The following is a 23,151-nucleotide window of genomic DNA, read 5'->3' on the forward strand; positions in this document are numbered from 1 at the left end:
GGAGTGAGAAGACTCTTCGAGTAGGTTGCAGCGGAATAGAAGATCCTGTCTCAAAATGTCCTGCACTTCAAATCAAGCTTATACCACAGATAAGTATTGAAGTGCAGATATAAAGGCGAGTAAGACAAAAAGTCAGGATACAATACAGAACAGAGCACACAGACGCAAGGATTTATCCCGAGGTTCGGCCAAGCCTGAAATGCTTGCCTAGTCCTCGTTGGAGTTAGCCACACCTGGGCTTGGAGTCTATTTCAACTCTGAAAGTCGCCTAGAGGGGGGTGAATAGGGCGAAACTGAAATTCTCAAAAATAATCACAACTACAAGCCGGGTTAGCGTTAGAAATATAATAGAGTCCGCGAGAGAGGGTGCAAAACAAATCGCAAGCGAATAATCGAGTGAGACACGCGGATTTGTTTTACCGAGGTTCGGTTCTCTCAAACCTACTCCCGTTGAGGAGGCCACAAAGGCCGGGTCTCTTTCAACCCTTACCCTCTCTCAAACGATCACTCGGACCTCTTTCTCTTCTCAATCACTTGGAACACAAAGTTCCTACAAGGACCACCACAAGATTGGTGTCTCTTGCCTCAATTACAAGTGAGTTTGATCGCAAGAAAGAATCAAGAAAGAAGAAAGCAATCCAAGCGCAGGAGCTCGAAAGAACACAAGTAAATCTCTCTCTCTAATCACTAGGGCGTTGTGTGGAATTTGAAGAGAACTTGATCTCTTTGGTGTGTCTAGAATTGAATGCTAGAGCTCTTGTAAGTAGTTGGGAAGTGGAAAACTTGGATGACTTGAATGTGGGGTGGTTGGGGGTATTTATAGCCCCAACCACCAAACTAGCCGTTTGGTGAGGCTGTCTGTTCGATGGCGCACCGGACATGTCCGGTGCGACAACCACGTCACCAAAACCCGTTGGGTTCGACCGTTGGAGCTCTGTCTCTGGGCCCGCCTGAATGTCTGGTGGCGCACCGGACATGCACTATAGATTGTCCGGTGCGCCAGCATGGGCGTGCCTGACCTCTGCGCGCGCAGCGCACGCATTTAATGCGTCGCAGGTAGCCGTTGGCGCCGAAATAGCCGTTGCCCCGCTGTTACACCGGACAATCCGGTGTACACCGGACAGTCCGGTGAATTATAGCGGAGCAGTTGAAATGAATTCCCGAGGCTGGCGAGTTCCTGAGGCCGCTCTTCCTTGGAGCACCGGACATGTCCAGTGTACACCGGACAGTCCGGTGAATTATAGCGGAGTCGCCTCTGGAATTTCCCGAAGGTGACGAGTTTGAGTCCTCTGGTGCACCGGACATGTCCGGTGGCACACCGGACAGTCCGGTGCGCCAGACCAGAGGTGCCTTCGGTTGTCCCTTTGCTCTTTTGTTGAACCCAATACTTGGTCTTTTTATTGGCTAAGTGTGAACCTTTGGCACCTGTATAACTTATCCACTAGAGCAAACTAGTTAGTCCAAATATTTGTGTTGGGCAATTCAACCACCAAAATTAATTAGGGACTAGGTGTGAGCCTAATTCCCTTTTAATCTCCCCCTTTTTGGTGATTGATGCCAACACAAACCAAAGCAAATATAAAAGTGCATAATTGAACTAGTTTGCATAATGTAAGTGCAAAGGTTGCTTGGAATTGAGCCAATAAATGTTACTTACTAGATGTGCATGGATTGTTTCTTTATTATTAACATTTTGGACCACACTTGCACCTCATGTTTTGTTTTTGCAAATTATTTTTGTAAATCCTTTTCAAAGTTCTTTTGCAAACAGTCAAAGGTAAATGAATAAGATTTTGCGAAGCATTTTCAATGCTTTTCCTTTAACTAAACAAAACTCCCCCTCAAATAAATTCTCCTCTTAGTGTTCAAGAGGGTTTTGAGATATCAAGTTTTGAAAATACTACTTGCTCCCCCTTTAGAACACAAAGAGATACCAATTTGAAATTTTCCAATTTGAAAACCATTAATTTTAAAATTAGGGTGGTGGTGCGGTCCTTTTGCTTTGGGCCAATACTTTCTCCCCCTTTGGCATGAATTGCCAAAAACGGATACTCGGAATGAAATATAGGCCCTTTGTTTAACTACTATCTCCCCTTTGGCAAATAAAACATATGAGTGAAAATTATACCAAAAATGGAGAGTGATGCGGAGTGACGGCGAAGGATGAGTAGTAGAGTGGAGTGGAGTGGAAGCCTTTGTCTTCGCCGAAGACTCCAATTCCCTTTCAATATACCTATGACTTGGTTTGAAATACACTTGAAAACTCATTAGTCATAGCATATATAAAAGAGACATGATCAAAGGTATATTTATGAGCTATGTGTGCAAGTTTAGCAAAAGAAATTCCTAGAATCAAGAATATTGAGCTGATGCCTAAGTTTGGTAAAAGATTGTTCATCAAGTGGCTTGGTGAAGATATCGGCTAATTGATCTTTAGTGTTAATGTATGAAATCTCGATATCCCCCTTTTGTTGGTGATCCCTAAGAAAATGATACCGAATGGCTATGTGTTTAGTGCGGCTGTGCTCAACGGGATTGTCCGCCATGCGGATTGCACTCTCATTATCACATAGAAGAGGAACTTTGGTTAATTTGTAACCATAATCCCGCAGGGTTTGCCTCATCCAAAGCAATTGAGCGCAACAATGGCCTGCGGCAATGTACTCGGCTTCGGCGATAGAAAGAGCGACCGAATTTTGCTTCTTTGAAGCCCAAGACACCAAGGATCTTCCCAAGAACTGGCAAGTCCCCGATGTGCTCTTCCTATTAATCTTACACCCCGCCCAATCGGCATCTGAATAACCAATCAAATCAAATGTGGATCCCCGAGGGTACCAAAGCCCAAACTTAGGTGTATAAGCCAAATATCTCAAGATTCGTTTTACGGCCGTAAGGTGGGATTCCTTAGGGTCGGATTGGAATCTTGCACACATGCAAACGGAAAGCATAATGTCCGGTCGAGATGCACATAAATAAAGCAATGAACCAATCATCGACCGGTATACCTTTTGATCCACGGACTTACCTCCCGTGTCGAGGTCGAGATGCCCATTGGTTCCCATGGGTGTTTTGATGGGCTTGGCATCCTTCATTCCAAACTTGGTTAGAATGTCTTGAGTGTACTTCGTTTGGCTAATGAAGGTGCCCTCTTGGAGTTGCTTGACTTGGAATCCTAGAAAATACTTCAACTCCCCCATCATAGACATCTCGAATTTCCTTGTCATGATCCTACTAAATTCTTCACATGTAGATTCGTTAGTAGACCCAAATATAATATCATCAACATAAATTTGGCATACGAACAAATCATTGTTAAGAGTTTTAGTGAACAAAGTAGGATCGGCCTTGCCGACTTTGAAGCCATTAGCAATAAGGAAATCTCTAAGGCATTCATACCATGCTCTTGGGGCTTGCTTGAGCCCATAAAGCGCCTTAGAGAGCCTATAGACATGGTTAGGGTACTCACTATCTTCAAAGCCGGGAGGTTGCTCAACGTAGACCTCTTCCTTGATTGGTCCGTTGAGGAAGGCACTCTTCACGTCCATTTGATAAAGCTTGAAGCCATGGTAAGTAGCATAGGCCAATAATATACGAATTGACTCAAGCCTAGCTACGGGTGCATAGGTTTCACCAAAATCCAAACCTTCGACTTGTGAATACCCCTTGGCCACGAGTCGAGCTTTGTTCCTTGTCACCACACCATGCTCGTCTTGCTTGTTGCGGAAGACCCACTTGGTTCCTACAACATTTTGATTAGGACGTGGAACTAAATGCCATACCTCATTCCTAGTGAAGTTGTTGAGCTCCTCTTGCATCGCCATCACCCAATCCGAATCTTGTAGTGCTTCCTCTACCCTGTGTGGCTCAATAGAGGAAACAAAAGAATAATGCTCACAAAAATGTGCAACACGAGATCGAGTGGTTACCCCCTTATGAATGTCGCCGAGGATGGTGTCGACGGGGTGATCTCGTTGGATTGCTTGGTGGACTCTTGGGTGTGGCAGCCTTGGTCTTTCATCCTCCTTGTCTTGATTATTCACATTTCCCCCTTGATCATTGCCGTCATCTTGAGGTGGCTCATCTCTTTGATCTTCTCCTTCATCAACTTGAGCCTCGTCCTCATTTTGGGTTGGTGGAGATGCTTGCGTGGAGGAGGATGGTTGATCTTGTGCATGTGGTGGCTCTTCAGATTCCTTAGGACACACATCCCCAATGGACATGTTCCTTAGCGCGATGCATGGAGCCTGTTCTTCACCTATCTCATCAAGATCAACTTGCTCTACTTGAGAGCCATTAGTCTCATCAAACACAACGTCACAAGAAACTTCAACAAGTCCTGAGGACTTGTTAAAGACTCTATATGCCCTTGTGTTTGAGTCATATCCTAGTAAAAAGCCTTCTACAGTTTTAGGAGCAAATTTAGATTTCTACCTCTCTTAACAAGAATAAAGCATTTGCTACCAAAAACTCTAAAATATGAAATATTGGGCTTTTTACCGGTTAGGAGTTCATAGGATGTCTTCTTGAGGATTCGATGAAGATATAACTGGTTGATGGCGTAACAAGCGGTGTTGACCGCCTCGGCTCAAAACCGATCTGGTGTCTTGTACTCATCAAGCATGGTTCTTGCCATGTCCAATAGAGTTCGATTCTTCCTCTCCACTACACCATTTTGTTGTGGAGTGTAGGGAGAAGAGAACTCATGCTTGATGCCCTCCTCCTCAAGGAAGCCTTCAATTTGAGAGTTCTTGAACTTCGTCCTGTTGTCGCTTCTAATTTTCTTGATCCTTAAGCCGAACTCATTTTGAGCCCGTCTCAAGAATCCCTTTAAGGTCTCTTGGGTATGGGATTTTTCCTGCAAAAAGAACACCCAAGTGAAGCGAGAATAATCATCCACAATAACTAGACAGTACTTACTCTCGTCGATGCTTATGTAAGCGATTGGGCCGAATAGGTCCATGTGTAGGAGCTCTAGTGGCCTGTCACTAGTCATGATGTTCTTGTGTGGATGATGAGACCCAACTTGCTTTCCTGCTTGGCATGCACTACAAATCCTGTCTTTCTCAAAATGAACATTTGTTAGTCCCAAAATGTGCTCTCCCTTTAGAAGCTTATGAAGATTTTTCATTCCAACGTGGGCTAGTCGGCGATGCCAGAGCCAACCCATGTTAGTCTTAGCAATTAAGCATGTGTCGAGTTCAGCTCTATCAAAATCTACCAAGTATAACTGACCCTCTAACACACCCTTAAATGCTATTGAATCATCACTTCTTCTAAAGACAGTGACACCTACATCAGTAAAGAGACAGTTGCAGCCCATTTGACATAATTGAGATACAGAAAGCAAATTGTAATCTAAAGAGTCTACAAGAAAAACATTAGAAATAGTATGGTCAGGTGATATAGCAATTTTACCCAATCCTTTGACCAAACCTTGATTTCCATCTCCGAATGTGATAGCTCGTTGGGGATCTTGGTTTTTCTCATATGAGGAGAACATCTTCTTCTCCCCTGTCATGTGGTTTGTGCACCCGCTGTCGAGTATCCAATTTGAGCCCCCGGATGCATAAACCTACAAAACAATTTTAGTTCTTGACTTTAGGTACCCAAACGGTTTTGGGTCCTTTGGCATTAGAAACAAGAACTTTGGGTACCCAAACACAAGTCTTGGAACCCTTGTGTTTGCCCCCAACAAACTTGGCAACTACCTTGCCGGATTTGTTAGTCAACACATAAGATGCATCAAAAGTTTTAAATGAAATATCATGATCATTTGATGCATTAGGAGTTTTCTTTCTAGGCAACTTGGCACGGGTTGGTTGCCTAGAGCTAGATGTCTCACCCTTATACATAAAAGCGTGATTAGGGCCAGAGTGAGACTTCCTAGAATGAGTTCTCCTAATTTTGCTCTCGGGATAACCGGTAGGGTACAAAATGTAACCCTCGTTATCCTGAGGCATGGGAGCCTTGCCCTTAACAAAGTTAGACAAGTTCTTAGGAGGGGCATTAGGTTTGACATTGTCTCCCCTTTGGAAGCCAATGCCATCCTTGATGCCAGGGCGTCTCCCATTATAGAGCATACTTCTAGCAAATTTAAATTTTTCATTTTCTAAATTATGCTCAGCAATTTTAGCATCTAATAATGCTATATGATCATGAATAGCATTGATATCAACATCTCTACATCTAGTACAAATAGAAGTGTGCTCAATGGTAGATGTAGAGGGTTTGCAAGATTTTAGTTCTACAACCTTAGCATGCAACATATCATTCTTAGTTCTAAGGTCGGAAATAGTAGTATTGCAAACATCAAAATCTTTAGCCTTAGCAATCAAATTTTCATTTTCTACTCTAAGGCTAGCAAGAGAATCATTCAATCCCTTAATCTTAGCAAGCAAATCATCATTATCAATTCTAAGATTGGGAATTGAAGCATCATAAGAATCAACCTTAGCAATTAAACTAGCATTTTCATTTCTAAGGTTGGCAATAGTGTCATGGCATGTGCTTAGCTCACTAGATAATTTCTCACATTTTTCTACCTCTAGAGCATAAGCATTCTTAACCTTAACATGTTTCTTGTTTTCTTTGATTAGAAAATCTTCTTGGGAATCCAAAAGGTCATCTTTTTCATGAATAGCACTAATCAATTCATTTAACTTTTCCTTTTGTTCCATGTTAAGGTTGGCAAAAAGGGTACGCAAGTTATCCTCCTCATCACTAACATTATCATCACTAGAGGATTCATATTTAGTGGAGGATTTAGATTTAACCTTCTTCCTTTTGCCGTCCTTTGCCATGAGACACTTGTGGCCGACGTTGGGGAAGAGGAGTCCCTTGGTGACGGCGATGTTGGCGGCGTCCTCGTCGTCGGAGGAGGAGTCAGTGGAGCTCTCGTCGGAGTTCCACTCGCGGCACACATGGGAATCGCCGCCCTTCTTCTTGTGGTACCTCTTCTTTTCTCTCCTCTTGCCCTTTTTGTCGTTATCCCTGTCACTGTCACTTGATAATGGACATTTTGCAATAAAGTGACCGGGCTTACCACACTTGTAGGAAACCTTCTTGGAACGGGATTTGTAATCCTTCCCCTTCTGTTGCTTGAGGATTTGGCGAAAGCTTTTGATGATTAAAGCCATCTCCTCATTGTCGAGCTTGGAGGCGTCAATTGGTTGTCTACTCGGTGTAAGACTCCTCCTTCTTCTCCTCTGTCGCCTTAAATGCCACCGGTTGTGCTTCGGACGTGGAGGGTTCATCGAACTCGTTGATCTTCTTTGATCCTTTAATCATGCATTCAAAGCTCACAAAATTCCCGATTACTTCTTCGGGAGACATTAGTGTATACCTTGGATTACCACGAATTAATTGTACTTGAGTAGGGTTAAGGAAAATAAGTGATCTCAAAATAACCTTAACCACTTCGTGGTCATCCCATTTCTTGCTCCCGAGGTTGCGCACTTGGTTCACCAAGGTTTTGAGCCGGTTGTACATATCTTGTGGCTCTTCCCCTTGGCGAAGACGGAAGCGACCGAGCTCCCCCTCGATCGTTTCCCGCTTGGTGATCTTGGTGAGTTCATCACCCTCGTGCACGGTCTTGAGTAGGTCCTAAATCTCCTTTGCATTCTTCAACCCTTGCACCTTGTTGTATTCCTCCTTGCTTAGAGAGGCGAGGAGTATGGTTGTAGCTTGAGAGTTGAAGTGCTCAATTTGGGCCACTTCGTTCGTATCATAGTCTTCATCCCCTACGGATGGTACCTGTGCTCCAAACTCAACGACATTCCATATACTTTTGTGGAGTGAGGTTAGATGAAATTTCATTAAATCACTCCACCTAGCATAATCTTCGCCATCAAAGGTTGGCGGTTTGCCTAATGGAACGGAAAGTAATGGAGTAGGTCTAGATGTACGAGGATAGTGTAAGGGGATCTTACTAAACTTCTTGCGCTCTTGGCGCTTAGAAGTTACGGACGGCGCATCGGAGTCAGAGGTCGATGTTGATGAAGTGTCGGTCTCGTAGTAGACCACTTTTCTCATCCTCTTGTGCTTGTCGCCTTTCCGATGCGACTTGTGGGAAGAAGATTTTTCCTTCTTCTCTTTGTGGTGAGAAGAAGAAGCTCGTTTCTCCTTCCGTTTGGAGGAGTCCTTCTTCTTCTCCTTCCTCTTGGTGCGGGACTCTTCAGATGAAGTGCTCCCTTGGCTCGTAGTGGGCTTGTCGCCGGTCTCCATCTCCCTCTTGGTGTGATCTCCCGACATCACTTCGAGCGGTTAGGCTCTAATGAAGCACCGGGCTCTGATACCAATTGAAAGTCGCTTAGAGGGGGGGTGAATAGGACGAAACTGAAATTCTCAAAAATAATCACAACTACAAGCCGGGTTAGCGTTAGAAATATAATAGAGTCCGCGAGAGAGGGTGCAAAACAAATCGCAAGCGAATAATCGAGTGAGACACGCGGATTTGTTTTACCGAGGTTCGGTTCTCTCAAACCTACTCCCGTTGAGGAGGCCACAAAGGCCGGGTCTCTTTCAACCCTTACCCTCTCTCAAACGATCACTCGGACCGAGTGAGCTTTCTCTTCTCAATCACTTGGAACACAAAGTTCCTACAAGGACCACCACAAGATTGGTGTCTCTTGCCTCAATTACAAGTGAGTTTGATCGCAAGAAAGAATCAAGAAAGAAGAAAGCAATCCAAGCGCAAGAGCTCGAAAGAACACAAGCAAATCTCTCTCTCTAATCACTAGGGCGTTGTGTGGAATTTGAAGAGAACTTGATCTCTTTGGTGTGTCTAGAATTGAATGCTAGAGCTATTGTAAGTAGTTGGGAAGTGGAAAACTTGGATGACTTGAATGTGGGGTGGTTGGGGGTATTTATAGCCCCAACCACCAAACTAGCCGTTTGGTGAGGCTGTCTGTTCGATGGCGCACCGGACAGTCCGGTGCGACAGCCACGTCACCAAAACCCGTTGGGTTCGACCGTTGGAGCTCTGTCTCTGGGCCCGCCTGAATGTCCGGTGGCGCACCGGACATGCACTGTAGATTGTCCGGTGCGCCAGCATGGGCGTGCCTGACCTCTGCGCGCGCAGCGCACGCATTTAATGCGTCGCAGGTAGCCGTTGGCGCCGAAATAGTCGTTGCCCCGCTGTTACACCGGACAGTCCGGTGTACACCGGACAGTCCGGTGAATTATAGCGGAGCAGTTGAAATGAATTCCCGAGGCTGGCGAGTTCCTGAGGCCGCTCTTCCTTAGAGCACCGGACATGTCCGGTGTACACCGGACAGTCCGGTGAATTATAGCGGAGTCGCCTCTGGAATTTCCCGAAGGTGACAAGTTTGAGTCCTCTGGTGCACCGGACATGTCCGGTGGCACACCGGACAGTCCGGTGCGCCAGACCAGAGGTGCCTTCGGTTGTCCCTTTGCTCTTTTGTTGAACCCAATACTTGGTCTTTTTATTGGCTAAGTGTGAACCTTTGGCACCTGTATAACTTATACACTAGAGCAAACTAGTTAGTCCAAATATTTGTGTTGGGCAATTCAACCACCAAAATTAATTAGGGACTAGGTGTGAGCCTAATTCCCTTTCAAACTCCTTCCTCCGTTTGCTCAGATCTGTCAGTATGACAGATAGAGCCTTTCACTATTGAGTTGGGTTACAACAACACCGTGGCTGCTCACAAACTTCTCTGCAGCACCTCGGTAGAGTAACGATACGCTCAAGACCTTGCTCTAGCTCTTAGCAGCACTTCTCCTCTCTCTAAAGGCTTATAGCTGTGCCTTCTACACAAACTATAGAATTACACACAAGAGGGAGAGTGAGAATTGATTCGAGTGATGTCTACACTTGTTGGCTGCACTTATCCATTGCTTGAGGCGCCTAGGGGTCCCTTTTATAGGCACAAGGGGCCTAGGAGCCGTTGGAAGCAATCCAGGAAGGCAAATCTTGCCTTCTGTCGAGTGACGCACCGGACAGTCCGGTGCACCACCGGACACTGTTCGGTGCCTGATTTCCTTCCATAAATGGAGCAGTGGACCGTTGCAGTCCTGAAGCCATTGGCGCACCGGACACTGTCCGGTGCCCCTATTTGACCATTGGCTCGGCCATGCGTCACGCGCAGATCGCGCGGCCGACCGTTGCCCAAGCCGACTGTTGGCTCACCGGACAGTCCGGTGCACCACCGGACAGTCCGGTGAATTATAGACGTACGTCGCGAGACTCCTCCCGAGAGCGGCCTGTTCACCGGGGTTCAACCTGGCGCACCGGACACTGTCCGGTGCACCACCGGACAGTCCGGTGTGCCAGACTGAGCTGAGTCTTGGCTGTACACAGCCAAGCCATTTGCATCTCTTTCCTTTTCTTCTTCCTTCTGTTTCTAACACTTAGACAAGTATATTAGTACACAAAAACCAATGTACTAAGTCTAGAAACATATCTTCTCTTAATTATTACATCTATAGCATTTGTCATGCTTGAGCTTTGATGTTGGACTCATAAATCATCAAGTCAACTTGACTTGATCTAGATTGACATTTCTTAGCTCCAACATCCTGCAAAGGTCACATAGAACATCTACAAACATAGGAACAACCCAAACAAAAGATCAAGGTGAACTTAGCTCTTTTGGGCTGCTTCCAGTTCTGGTTTTGACACTTGTTCTCCTTCTAGTGACCTTGATCTCCTTCTTAGAGCTTGATCTTGAGCCTTATGACTTACACCACATACCTATAGATATCTTCTCATTGGTTGTAAGTCACGTCCTTATTAGTGATCCTTGATGTGCCATAGCTGTTCTCAACTCGATCACCCTTGACTTTGCAAGCCTTCTTCTTCACTCTTGGCTTTGGGTTCCTCAGCCTCCTTGACCTTCTCCCGTGCACTTGGTACCTCGAAGCTCTTCTTGCCTCCGTCCTTGGCTTGATCAGTTGTCTCCGAGCTACGCACCCGAGTATCACTTTTGCAATGTCCATCTTACTTGTGATGTCCATTATGTATCCATAATCCAGTTCTTGGACCATCACATTTGTTCACTTGTGTTGAACCCTGTTAGATTTACCTTAAGCACCTGTTCAACACTTAGTACATAGGCCTGGGCAAAAAGAACCGGAACCGAGGAACCGAACCGAACTAACCGAGAACTGGAACCGAACTAACCGAACCGAAGGAACCGTTATGAAATTCGGTTCTGGTTTTTTGAGAACCGAAATAAATGAGATATTTTCGGTTCTGCACTCCAAAGAACCGAAAAAACCGAAAGAACCGAAAAACCCGTAAGTACCAGATTCAATTTGTTACATGTGTTTGTAAATTCGGATGTTGTGTTTATCGACTTATGTTGAACCTCTAATCATCCATGTATTACCTATGAAATTTTAAGCATTGTGCACATGTGGTTGTTTGTGGGGAGATGTTGCTAAAATTTAGCGCAAAAGTTGCTGTTATTTAGAATTTTAGAGTGGATCTTATAATTCGGTTAAAACCGAAGAACCGAACCGAAGAACCGAGAACCGAACTAGTCGGTTCTAGTTCCTTTATTTTGCTATTTCGGTTCTAGTTTTTGAAGAACCGAATTTCTACAAGAACCGAGGAACCGAACCGAACCGAACCGAAGAACCGAATGCCCACTCCTATTAGTACACTTGTTAGTCCTTTAATTGAGTTGTCATCCAAACACCAAAACTCACAAGAGAGCTTTCAATCTCCCCCTTTTTGGTGATTGATGGCAACACAATTAAAGCTTACATAAGAATAAGATTTTAAGCACAAATTTTGAATTCTAAGTTTATAGAATGCTCCCCCTAAATATGTGCTTACTTCAAAAACATAATTTTGGCCTCAGATGCCAAATTGCACATACTTAGGCAATTCGAAACATTTCTACACCTTAGCACTTTTTAGGATGCATTGTGTCAAGAATCAAACCATGATGCTATAACACACAAATGCACATAATCAGAGTTAAACACCATTCAAATTAGTGGATATATCACAGGAATATCAACCTACCACTATTCACCATTAAGATACCAATTCAAACTAATACCAATTTAAACTAAGATACCAATTTAAAACAATCTTAAAGCACCATTAACCACATGCACCATTATCCACATGACTATCTAACCACATGCACCATTATCCACATGACTATCTATTACACTATAGAAGCCAAATAATTCATCGCAGCGGAAACACTAGTCCGTATGATGCATATAATACTGCAAGAAGCATATGAATAACACACTAGCAAAGCTTAAACTAACACATCACCCCTTAGGATAAGCTTACCTCTCAGGTTGAGATAAGCTTTAATACACAAATTCTCCCCTTTACATCAAGCACCAAAAACCATACTTAAGCAAGAACATAGGATGATGTCAAGGGACAGCAGGGTGTTAAGGAGGAAAAACGACTATCAAAAATCCCCCTTACTTATTGAACATATGCACTATCAACATTAAGGTAAGATACATATATGCAAAAAGATTAATACTTCCTTTTGTACCTTTACCATGTTGTAGTGTACTTCCCATCTTGAAAGTATTTAATCTCTCGAGAGCTTCTCCACACTTGTGCCTGATTCTTTATCCTAACTTTTTCTTGTTGCTAAGACACCAAACTTAGAACAAGTTATAGTATTGGGCACAAGAAGAAACTTCTATTCTAATGATTATCAAAAGATGTCAATTGAAGCAAACTATCACGGCTACCAATTGAAAGATACCAATTGCAAAGTTCATTTATTATCATAGCTCCATGATATTTAAGAATAAGCATCTATTATCACCAGATATTATAGAGCATGAGCAATCTAAAAATATGCACTTACTCACGACTTGAGATACCAATTTCTTGACTTACAGAGGTACCCAAGTCCTGCTTGCTCCATTTCTTGCTCATCTTCTCTTTTCCACCTAGAGACTATACAAGATTGCTCAAGAAACAGTTAGTCTCAAAAGATACAAGTTATGTGTGCTCCCCCTCAAGTTGTGCATCAAGTATTTGAATGACTTGCACTTTGCACATTCTAGCTTCCTCAGAACTAGAGGGGATCACAACATACCTTGGTCAAGGCATACTCTATCACTTTCATCCCAAAGAGATATCAATTAAATACCAAATTGAAAACCACTTAATATAAATTGAAGGCTAAATGAAAGGTTGACTAAATACAACAATGCATGCCTCAGGAGCACCTAAGCCAATTGAATACTCACAGGAAGTCTAACTTTTACACACAACTTAGACATGCTTCATACTTAACTATCATTGCATTACATAAACCAATTGAAAAACAACACGATCATGTCTTAAGCACATCATAGTTAAGAAGGTTCTTTAAGTACACCAGAAGAAAAAACATTTTAAGGTATAAGTCTCCTAAGCCACGGTACTACCAGAGAAATGCAAGAACACAGCTATGATCACAATTAATGGAACTTCAAGATATTCAATACACTTGCACAGTTCCATTTTCCATACCTTTGCCTTTTACCAGTATGGCCATGAGAGCACCAGTTATTACCACAAACCAACTGAAAGTTCCCTATTATTTATGCACTTCATAGCTCGAGAGAATGCATTAGAGGCATTAGAGGCATAACACATAGTGCCACAATAGGGTCATCATATGAACTAAGCACTATGTCATATTTTCACACAGGCTAATCATAAAACCATATAGCATAACTCACAACGGGATGCAGGTTTATTCACGAACACAACAAGAGTTAATCATGGAGGACATCTCAAATGATAAGTTACCCAAAGAATGATTAAGCAATGATAAGATACCAATTGAGAGTACGATACAAGGGTACCATCCTATGGAGAGCAAGTTGAAGAATCTCATCAAGGTCCTTTGTTTGATTCACCAATAATGATTAAGGACCTATACACCTTATTTCACTTGAGATGAACATGGGATTAGTGTCTCACAATAATTCAACCTTGGGTCAATAAACACCAAAACAATTAACAGCTTAAGCATAGAGTTTTAGATAACCGTCTTAAGCTCTCCCATGGTCTCCAGTCCATCTCAAGGCACCTGCATGGTCTAGTTAGCACAGTTTGGTACCCATCTCGGGATGGGTCCATAATGATCATCTAAATGTGCCTTTGGTACCCAAATTGCCTTTGTGCTAGTTCTAGGTGATATCGTTATAGATCTAGCACAAGTGTATGATTTGGGTCTCCTACGCGAATAAAATTGAGACAAATTCACTTGCTTAGGAATCTTACCTTTATAACATACCTTGGATAGATGACCCTGCTCACCACACTTGTAGCAGAAGCGTCGCTCAACCTGACATGACGCTTGTTGTTTGACATTTTCCTTGGTGAGGGTCACCTTGGAGGATGCACATCCTTGATTCTTCATGACCGGACATGAAGTGATCGTGTGGTCCTGATTGTTGCATCCAAAGCAACTCCTTGTCCCTTCATTCTTGTCTTGGTACGGACAAGACGCGATGAGGTGGCCTAACTTCTTACACTTGAAGCACCTCCTTTTTTCTTTTCCCTTTTTGTACTTAAATGACATGGAGAGATGATCAGTGCAAACAACATGATTAATTGAATTTTTACCTTTTTCCTTGTTCATGTTGATTTCTTTATTTATTGCTTTGGGAACATCCTTCTCATGGAGTTTGACCCTTGCTGCGGTTTCTCCTTCCTCAAGCTTCTTCACCACGTGTTCGTAGATATCTTGCGGAAGTCGAGCAAGGCATCTTCTCCTTAATTGTCTTTGTTTCTTGTTCCCAAGCAATTTCCTTTTTGATCCTGCAACTTGTTTCTCAAACAAAGATTGGCCTTTCTTGGGGCGGTGGAGGTCAGCACATGATAATATTTTGACCAATTGATTACTAGTGCAAGAATGAGGTTCATATGTGTTTAAACTAGTAATTACTACCTCATGAGAAATATCGAGCATGATATGATCATCAACTAGTCTACTATGAGAGTATGACAACATATCATACTTTTCACTAAGAGCAAGCTTTTCTAAATTCATTGTTTCTACTTGACTTCTAAGCATAGAATTTTCAGTTTTAAGTTGAGCAGCATTAGATAGAGCGTCATCATTATTACTTTGCTCAATTAACATTGAATCATACCGTTGGACCAAGACATCATGAGAGCACCTTAGCTCCTCATGTTCTTTGGTCATCTTTTCCAGGTTGTTGTTTGTTTTGATGAGAGTCTCCTCTAGCCTGAGAAGCGTTTCGCCTTATTCCTTGTTCCTTCTCAACAACTTAACCAAGAGAGCTTTGTCCGCTTTGTTGAGATGGTTGTAGAAACGGTGAATCTCCTCTTCTTCCACATCATCGGTCTCATTTTCCCTGTCATTAATGTCAGTGGAAGCAATATAGGAAAATGTACCTTGTGATGATGAAGATTCATCCTCGCTATCATCCTCATATTCCTCCTCATCATGGCTTTCGTCTCCACCGTCATTGTTAGCAATAAAACATTTATCACTAGTGGAGAACAAACCTGCCGACGAGGTGGATTCATCGTTTGGGTGCCATCGTTCTTGTTCTTCTCCCTTTGAATGGTTAGTATCACAAGTAATATAGGGAGTAGGAGCATCACAGTTTGCCACAAAATATTTTTCTTTAATCCTATTTCATAAATCATGAGCATCAACAAATAGATCACTATCACTACTCATGATGGCAAAATAGGCACCTCTAGATAGAGAATCAACTAAGATGTTGCATGCATGGTGATTTAGAGTTAGACATCTTAGTTCGTTATTGGAAGGATTTTTACTAATATTAGAGGGAAAATACTACTACTAAAGACCTGTGTCAACTCAGGATCAATACTCATGAAAGCACTATAAATAGAGACAGACCAAGACTTATAATTAGAGCCATCGCCTAAAAGAAGTTCTACAGTTACCTCTTGTGACGACATCGTCATCTCCGGACGGCTAAGCCCACACTGGAGAGGCCTAGTTCTGATACCAATTGAAAGTTCCCTTTGACCCGGGAACAGGATCTGGATGTCGCCTAGAGGGGGGGTGAATAGGCGAATAAAACTTATTACTTTAAAACTTAAATTCTTACTCTACTCGAAGACTTAGTACGCAGTGGAGTGAGAAGACTCTTCGAGTAGGTTGCAGCGGAATAGAAGATCCTGTCTCAAAATGTCCTGCACTTCAAATCAAGCTTATACCACAGATAAGTATTGAAGTGCAGATATAAAGGCGAGTAAGACAGAGAGTCAAGATACAATACAGAACAAAGCACACAGACGCAAGGATTTATCCCGAGGTTCGGCCAAGCCTGAAATGCTTGCCTAGTCCTCGTTGGAGTTAGCCACACCTGGGCTTGGAGTCTATTTCAACTCCTTACTTCGTTTGCTCAGATATGTCAGTATGACAGATAGAGCCTTTCACTATTGAGTTGGGTTACAACAACACCGTGGCTGCTCACAAACTTCTCTGCAGCACCTCGGTAGAGTAACGATACGCTCAAGACCTTGCTCTAGCTCTTAGCAGCACTTCTCCTCTCTCTAAAGGCTTATAGTTGTGCCTTCTACACAAACTATAGAATTACACACAAGAGGGAGAGTGAGAATTGATTCGAGTGATGTCTACACTTGTTGGCTGCACTTATTCATTGCTTGAGGCGCCTAGGGGTCCCTTTTATAGGCACAAGGGGCCTAGGAGCCGTTGGAAGCAATCTAGGAAGGCAAATCTTGCCTTCTGTCGAGTGGCGCACCGGACAGTCCGGTGCACCACCGGACACTGTCCGGTGCCTGATTTCCTTCCATAAATGGAGCAGTCGACCGTTGTAGTCCTGAAGCCGTTGGCGCACTGGACACTGTCCGGTGCACACCGGACAGTCCGGTGCCCCTATTTGACCGTTGGCTTGGCCACGCGTCACGCGCAGATCGCGCGGCCGACCGTTGCCAAAGCCGACCGTTGGCTCACCGGACAGTCCGGTGAATTATAGCCGTACGTCGCCAGACTCCTCCCGAGAGCGGCCTGTTCACCGGGGTTCAACCTGGCGCACCGGACACTGTCCGGTGCACCACCGGACAGTCCGGTGTGCCAGACTGAGCTGAGTCTTGGCTGTACACAGCCAAGCCATTTGCATCTCTTTCCTTTTCTTCTTCCTTCTGTTTCTAACACTTAGACAAGTATATTAGTACACAAAAACCAATGTACTAAGTCTAGAAACATACCTTCTCTTAATTATTACATCTATAGCATTTGTCATGCTTGAGCTTTGATGTTGGACTCATAAATCATCAAGTCAACTTGACTTGATCTAGATTGACATTTCTTAGCTCCAACATCCTGCAAAGGTCACATAGAACATCTACAAACATAGGAACAACCCAAACAAAAGATCAAGGTGAACTTAGCTCTTTTGGGCTGCTTCCAGTTCTGGTTTTGACACTTGTTCTCCTTCTAGTGACCTTGATCTCCTTCTTAGAGCTTGATCTTGAGCCTTATGACTTACACCACATACCTATAGATATTTCCTCATTGGTTGTAAGTCACGTCCTTATGTAGTGATCCTTGATGTGCCGTAGCTGTTCTCAACTCGATCACCCTTGACTTTGCAAGCCTTCTTCTTCACCCTTGGCTTTGGGTTCCTCAGCCTCCTTGACCTTCTCCCGTGCACTTGGTACCTCGAAGCTCTTCTTGCCTCCGTCCTTGGCTTGATCAGTTGTCTCCGAGCTACGCACCCGAGTATCACTTTTGCAATGTCCATCTTACTTGTGATGTCCATTATGTATCCATAATCCAGTTCTTGGACCATCACATTTGTTCACTTGTGTTGAACCCTGTTAGATTTACCTTAAGCACTTGTTCAACACTTAGTACACTTGTTAGTCCTTTAATTGAGTTGTCATCCAAACACCAAAACTCACAAGAGAGCTTTCACTTTCGGACTTGTTTATATTTCTAACGCTAACCCCGGCTTGTAGTTGTGCTTAAGTTTGTAATTTTCAGATTCCGCCTATTCACCCCTCCCCCCTCTAGGCGACTTTCAGGCGCCCACAAAGATCTAGGTCTGTTTCAACTCTAATCATCTCTTCGTCGACCACAAAGGTCAATCCCACACACTAATCTTTGGTCACACGAGCGGGTAATACAAACTTTCCGGTGGTCTTCCATAAGATTTGGAGACTCACAAGCGACACTTATTCGTCTAGGAGGTAAAACTCCAAGAGTAATGGATCCACAAAGAACTCAATGTGGTACCAAAGCTCGAATCAAGAAGAGTAAGAAGGATTTGGAGATGAAGCATAAAAACCTGCAGCTCTCAATCTCAATAAAAGATTTCTCTCAAAAGATTTGAAATGGGAGAGGCAAAATATGTGTGAGAGAGAATGGGGAGTGTTTCTCAGGTTAGAATGGAGTTCTATGTGTGCTCTTCTATGGAGGAGAGGGTAGGAGTGAGTATATATTGGTCGGGCTCCAAATCTAGCTGTTTGGGTGAAGTCTGCGTAAAACTCGGCTGAACTGGGATGGAACCGGTTGAACCGGTTTCTACCAGAGAGGAACCCGACTGAAGTCTCAGCTGAGCAACAAGGTGGACCAGGAGAAAATAGGTTGAGCCAGGATCCAACAGAGAGGATTCCGGTCGACTTCCCGGATGAGTAGCCAGGTGGACCAGGAAAATCCTTGCTGAGCCAGCCTGAATCCCGACTCAACCAGCCTAAATCCCGGTCGAACCAGGATTTTCCAGAGAACAATTTTGGCCAAGATAAACTTAAAAAGATGCTACTAGATATTCCACTAAGTATTAACAAGGGTAGAATAGAAGTTTTGAATCAAGAATTTTGAGCTTTAGTACCAACACCAACCTTATTTTTGGATCCCCTTGATAGTACAACGATTCCTATACTCAAGTTGAATATAATATAATTAAGTAAACTCATTGATTCGTTGGTGTCTCATGTGTGATTTCTCTATAGTGTTGCTTCATAAGGATCACAAACATCTTTGTCTCACCTTTTGAAGCAAACACAAATCGAGCATGTGACTTGAATCATTTCACCATATATGAGCTCAACTCATGGCTTCAAGTCACTTTAGTGATGCATCAACACAATATAACTCTTCATAGTTGATTAGTTTATCGACTTACTGTAAATACTCTCTTCTTCACCTTAGCCATGGTACCTCCTAAGTCGCGGTATTTGTCTGAGAAAGATGGTTTAAGATCCTGTTTGGTAGGGCTCTTCCTCTACCAGTTTCAGCCCTGGTTCTGGCTCCTCTTAGAAAATAGCTCCCTCCTTATTTTTATGAAGAACTCTAGAAAGAGCACCCTGTTTGGTTGGAAATATAGTTTCTCTCGCAGCTTCTCCTACGATGTAGCGTCAATGAAGAGAAAAGAAGGAAGAAGAGCCGATAAAGGCTCCTCTTTATGGCTCCTGGCTCGTACCGTTTTTTTGGAGTCCTCTCTCTTTTCTAGAAAGAGTTTATGAAAAAGTATTCTCTTTGGTAGAATTTTTCAAGAAGCCGTTGAAAAAGCTCTTGAAGGAGCCTTACTAAAGGGGCCTAACAATAAGAATCCTACGAAAGGTCAAACGTACCTCTTAGGACTCTAACTTTTTATATTAATGAATATATAATCCTTTATAAATAACAAGAGAAAACATCCTCCGCCATTATCTTCTATCTCTTTCTATTTGCGCCACCGAAAGGAAGGAACCAAAAACATTTTCTTATGTCTCAATTACTGACGAGAAGATCTTAGGTTCATACCTAATATCTATAACAATGCTTACTCGACAGGCTGGATCTTGTCAAGAGTCGGAGTGGAAGCTGCTGGTAGAGTCCTACAACTACAAGCAGACGAGGAGAAAAGAAAAGAGCAGAGTAACAAGGGTCATTGTTGGGCCCTTCCAGGTGTTTGCTGATAATGAAGCCCATGGAATATACATGGACCGAAGAGCGTACAAGAAAAGAACACATATTGGACCCGACCCGACTTCTCAAGAACTGGGAAGGCCCAGACGGTTGCCGGCATGATCGGGACAAAGCACGGCAAACCGGACCCCCGCAACGTACTACCGCCGATCCGCCATCCACCAGGGGCATCCACGGACTGCGTGAGCGTGAGTGTGTGCCATTGCATATTTGCATCCTCGATAGGCCGCGACACAGCTTAACTCTGCACAGTCGTCGTCACACGGCCATGATTCGTCATTACTCTATTTCGACAGGTAACGCACGTCTTGTACCCATTCTCATTTCGACACGTAACGTCTTCTACCCGGCCCCCCTTTCTTAAGCGGTTCTCATGAGTCAAATTTGACCAGGGAACATCATTCAATACTTGAGACCAGCCAGTATTGCCGTGTTGCTGCAGAGAGGTTAATGGCACGCACGCATGTACCGAGCTTTCGGTACTGGTCCACTATCTCGTCTAGATCGTCGTCCTCCCTCCCTGTACACGGCACTACTAAAAACCAGATGTGTCATGCTTGGAACGCGACGTGTTCTTTCCAAACCCCTTCCCCAGACCCCACGCTAACTCCTTTATTTCTATGTGCCGTCGGCCCGTCGCGAACAAAGGAGTAAATCAATCCGGTACGGTGAAAAGTTTGCAAAAAAAAAAAGCGAAACAAAACCGTTTCTTGAATGTGTGAATACTCCACGACCGACGCGTCGCGTTCCGCCGCGTGCGTGCCTCGGCGTTGGCGGTCGTTCCCCGCGGAGGCGATTTTGTTTAGGCCCTGTTCGGTTGTTCCGGATTGGAGGCCCGGATTAATTCCTAGCCGGATTACTTCTCTAATTTATATAGATTTTAATGAACTGGAATAAATTCTGGCTCATTCCGGTACAACCGAACAGGCCCTTAGGAAAATGTGATTGGACGTGCGCAGGGCTGCAAACACGTGCTTTGAAAGCCATCATGCACGAGCAACACTGGAGACGTTACTGGGTTACGGAGCATACACCACGGGGGCATATGGCAGAGTTCTCGCAGTTCTGCTCGCACAAAGAATCAAACCAGGCTAACCAGCACAGTCAGATGACAAAAAAATTGTCCTATTTCATATTGAAAGCAAGGCGAATCTAGTATTTATTTTATAGTATAGAGTGTGTTAGTATGAGACAAACAAAAATATACTCAACGCTGCTCGCAATCTGCTCTCCAATCAGACTCATATATAATACTTTTTTCGTTTCGTTTTAGTTGTCGCTAGATAGTACAAAATTAAAATATCCAGCGACAAAAAAAAAAGAACGGAGTGAGTAATAACCAGAAAAGTAAAACCTTTGAGGCTTTGAACCCGTCCCGTCCTGGGCACCTGGTCAATCCACCCATCCGTTGCACTTTGCACGGCGGTAATGGCAGCCACTCGAGTGATTATGGTCGCCTCCATCAAAAGGTTTGACCCCCGAGAGTTACCCCGTCCCGTTCCGTGAACCTATAGATGTCCAAACGGGCCACCCGGCACGGATCCGGCCCGAACCCGTTTCGGCCTGGTACGAATAGGGCCGGGCCAGGCACGGCCCGTTGATGCTTCGGGCCGGGTCGGGCTGGCCCACGTGCCTAGAGACATGCCTAAACCCGGCACGCACAGGGAAAAATCGTGCCGGGCCGGCCCGTTGGCCCGGTGGGCCTCAACGGACCGGGCCGGGCACTAGCCCGAACCAACAGTAGAACGGTATATAAATACATATATTTAACATAATTAATCATATATAATAACATATTATTTATATATATTAAGACAACAAAATATTTATGTATGCATTTTATATTTATGTATGCATTTTATATATGTTTGGCCGCGTATTTAGTATTTACATACTATGAGAGAATTAAATGTATTTACATATTTAGTATTTACATAAATATGCGGGCCGCCGTCGTGCCGACCCATTTATCGTGCCGGGCCGGGCCAAAGCACGCGGGCCGCCGTATGTGCCCATACCCGGCCCGCTAAACGGGCCGTGCCGGCCCGGGCCCGTAACCGACCGTGCCGGGCCGTGTTTGGACCAGGCTAAATTCGTGCCGTGCCACGGGCCAAACGGGCGGCCCGCACTGTTTGGACATCTATACGTGAACCTTCAACTCAGGGAAACAAGATTGGTCCGCAAGCAACCTCCTGCGCTTTTCAGTTTCCACAGCAACGTGCCACCCATCGCATCGGCACCGGCAGCACGGCTGCGGCCTCCCCCCACCATGCCATTCCGAATCTTACATTTCGCGGATTTCCTCGCCCTCCAGACTCCTAGTGAAAACCGAAAGTTTTTCTCCTCGCGAATCAGACGCGCTTCCATCTCTACCGCGCAAGGTTTTGCCAAAAAAATAGTAAAAAATCCTAAAAGCGGAGGTGCGCGTGGAACACACCTGCCGCCCGACCTGTTTGTCTGTTTGCGGCGCGACGTGACGGTCGCACGGCGCGGCGTCACGAATCGGTTTGGTCGCTCCCCAATGGGTCCGAAAGGAACAGAGCGGAATGGACTAGCACGGCCCGGTTTCCGTGCGGGCGCCATCCCGTCGCGGAGCGCCCAACCGGGATGGAATGGAACGCTGCAAAACTGAAACCAAGGGGCAGCAGAAACAGACGCGCCCGGAGTTGCCCGAGTCAGCACGGAATTTCCTCTCCCTCGCCCACCCATCGGAAACGAACTCCGCTTTTACCTCTTCCTCGCCCCTCCCTCGGAAACGAACTGACGCTTGGCGTGGCTGACGGGTGGGGCCGCCCACCACGTGTGGCGGCCGGGTGGCGTAAAGGGACTCCCGTTTCCTGTCCCGTGCGTGTCCCGCACCCCACCTCGCAACAACCCACATTAATGTGGGGGCCGCTGCAACCGACACCCACCGCGCCCGGCATCGGCCGTCCGTCCGTCGCAACCCGGCGAATCTCGAGGCGTCCGCCCGCGTGCCCTGCCCCCACCGAGCGCTGCCGCTGGTGGCTGGGGCCCTCACTCGCAGGCAGAGACAGGCACGCGTGAACGCACCACCAGCAATGGTGATGGCCCACATGTCGGACGGTGAAATTGGAACAGCTACAGGACGCTGCTTTGTTGCTCCGTATAACTGTAACAGTAGGTGCAGTGGCTTTTCTGTTCCGCTTTTCCCGTCGGCCATCAGCCAATACAAAATTGTCTCGCCAAACAGAAACAGAGGCATGAGCCACAGCCACAGATCCGTGCCACTTATACAAGCGGG

Source organism: Zea mays, chromosome 1 (assembly GCF_902167145.1).
Source record: "Zea mays cultivar B73 chromosome 1, Zm-B73-REFERENCE-NAM-5.0, whole genome shotgun sequence".
Lineage (NCBI taxonomy): Eukaryota > Viridiplantae > Streptophyta > Magnoliopsida > Poales > Poaceae > Zea > Zea mays.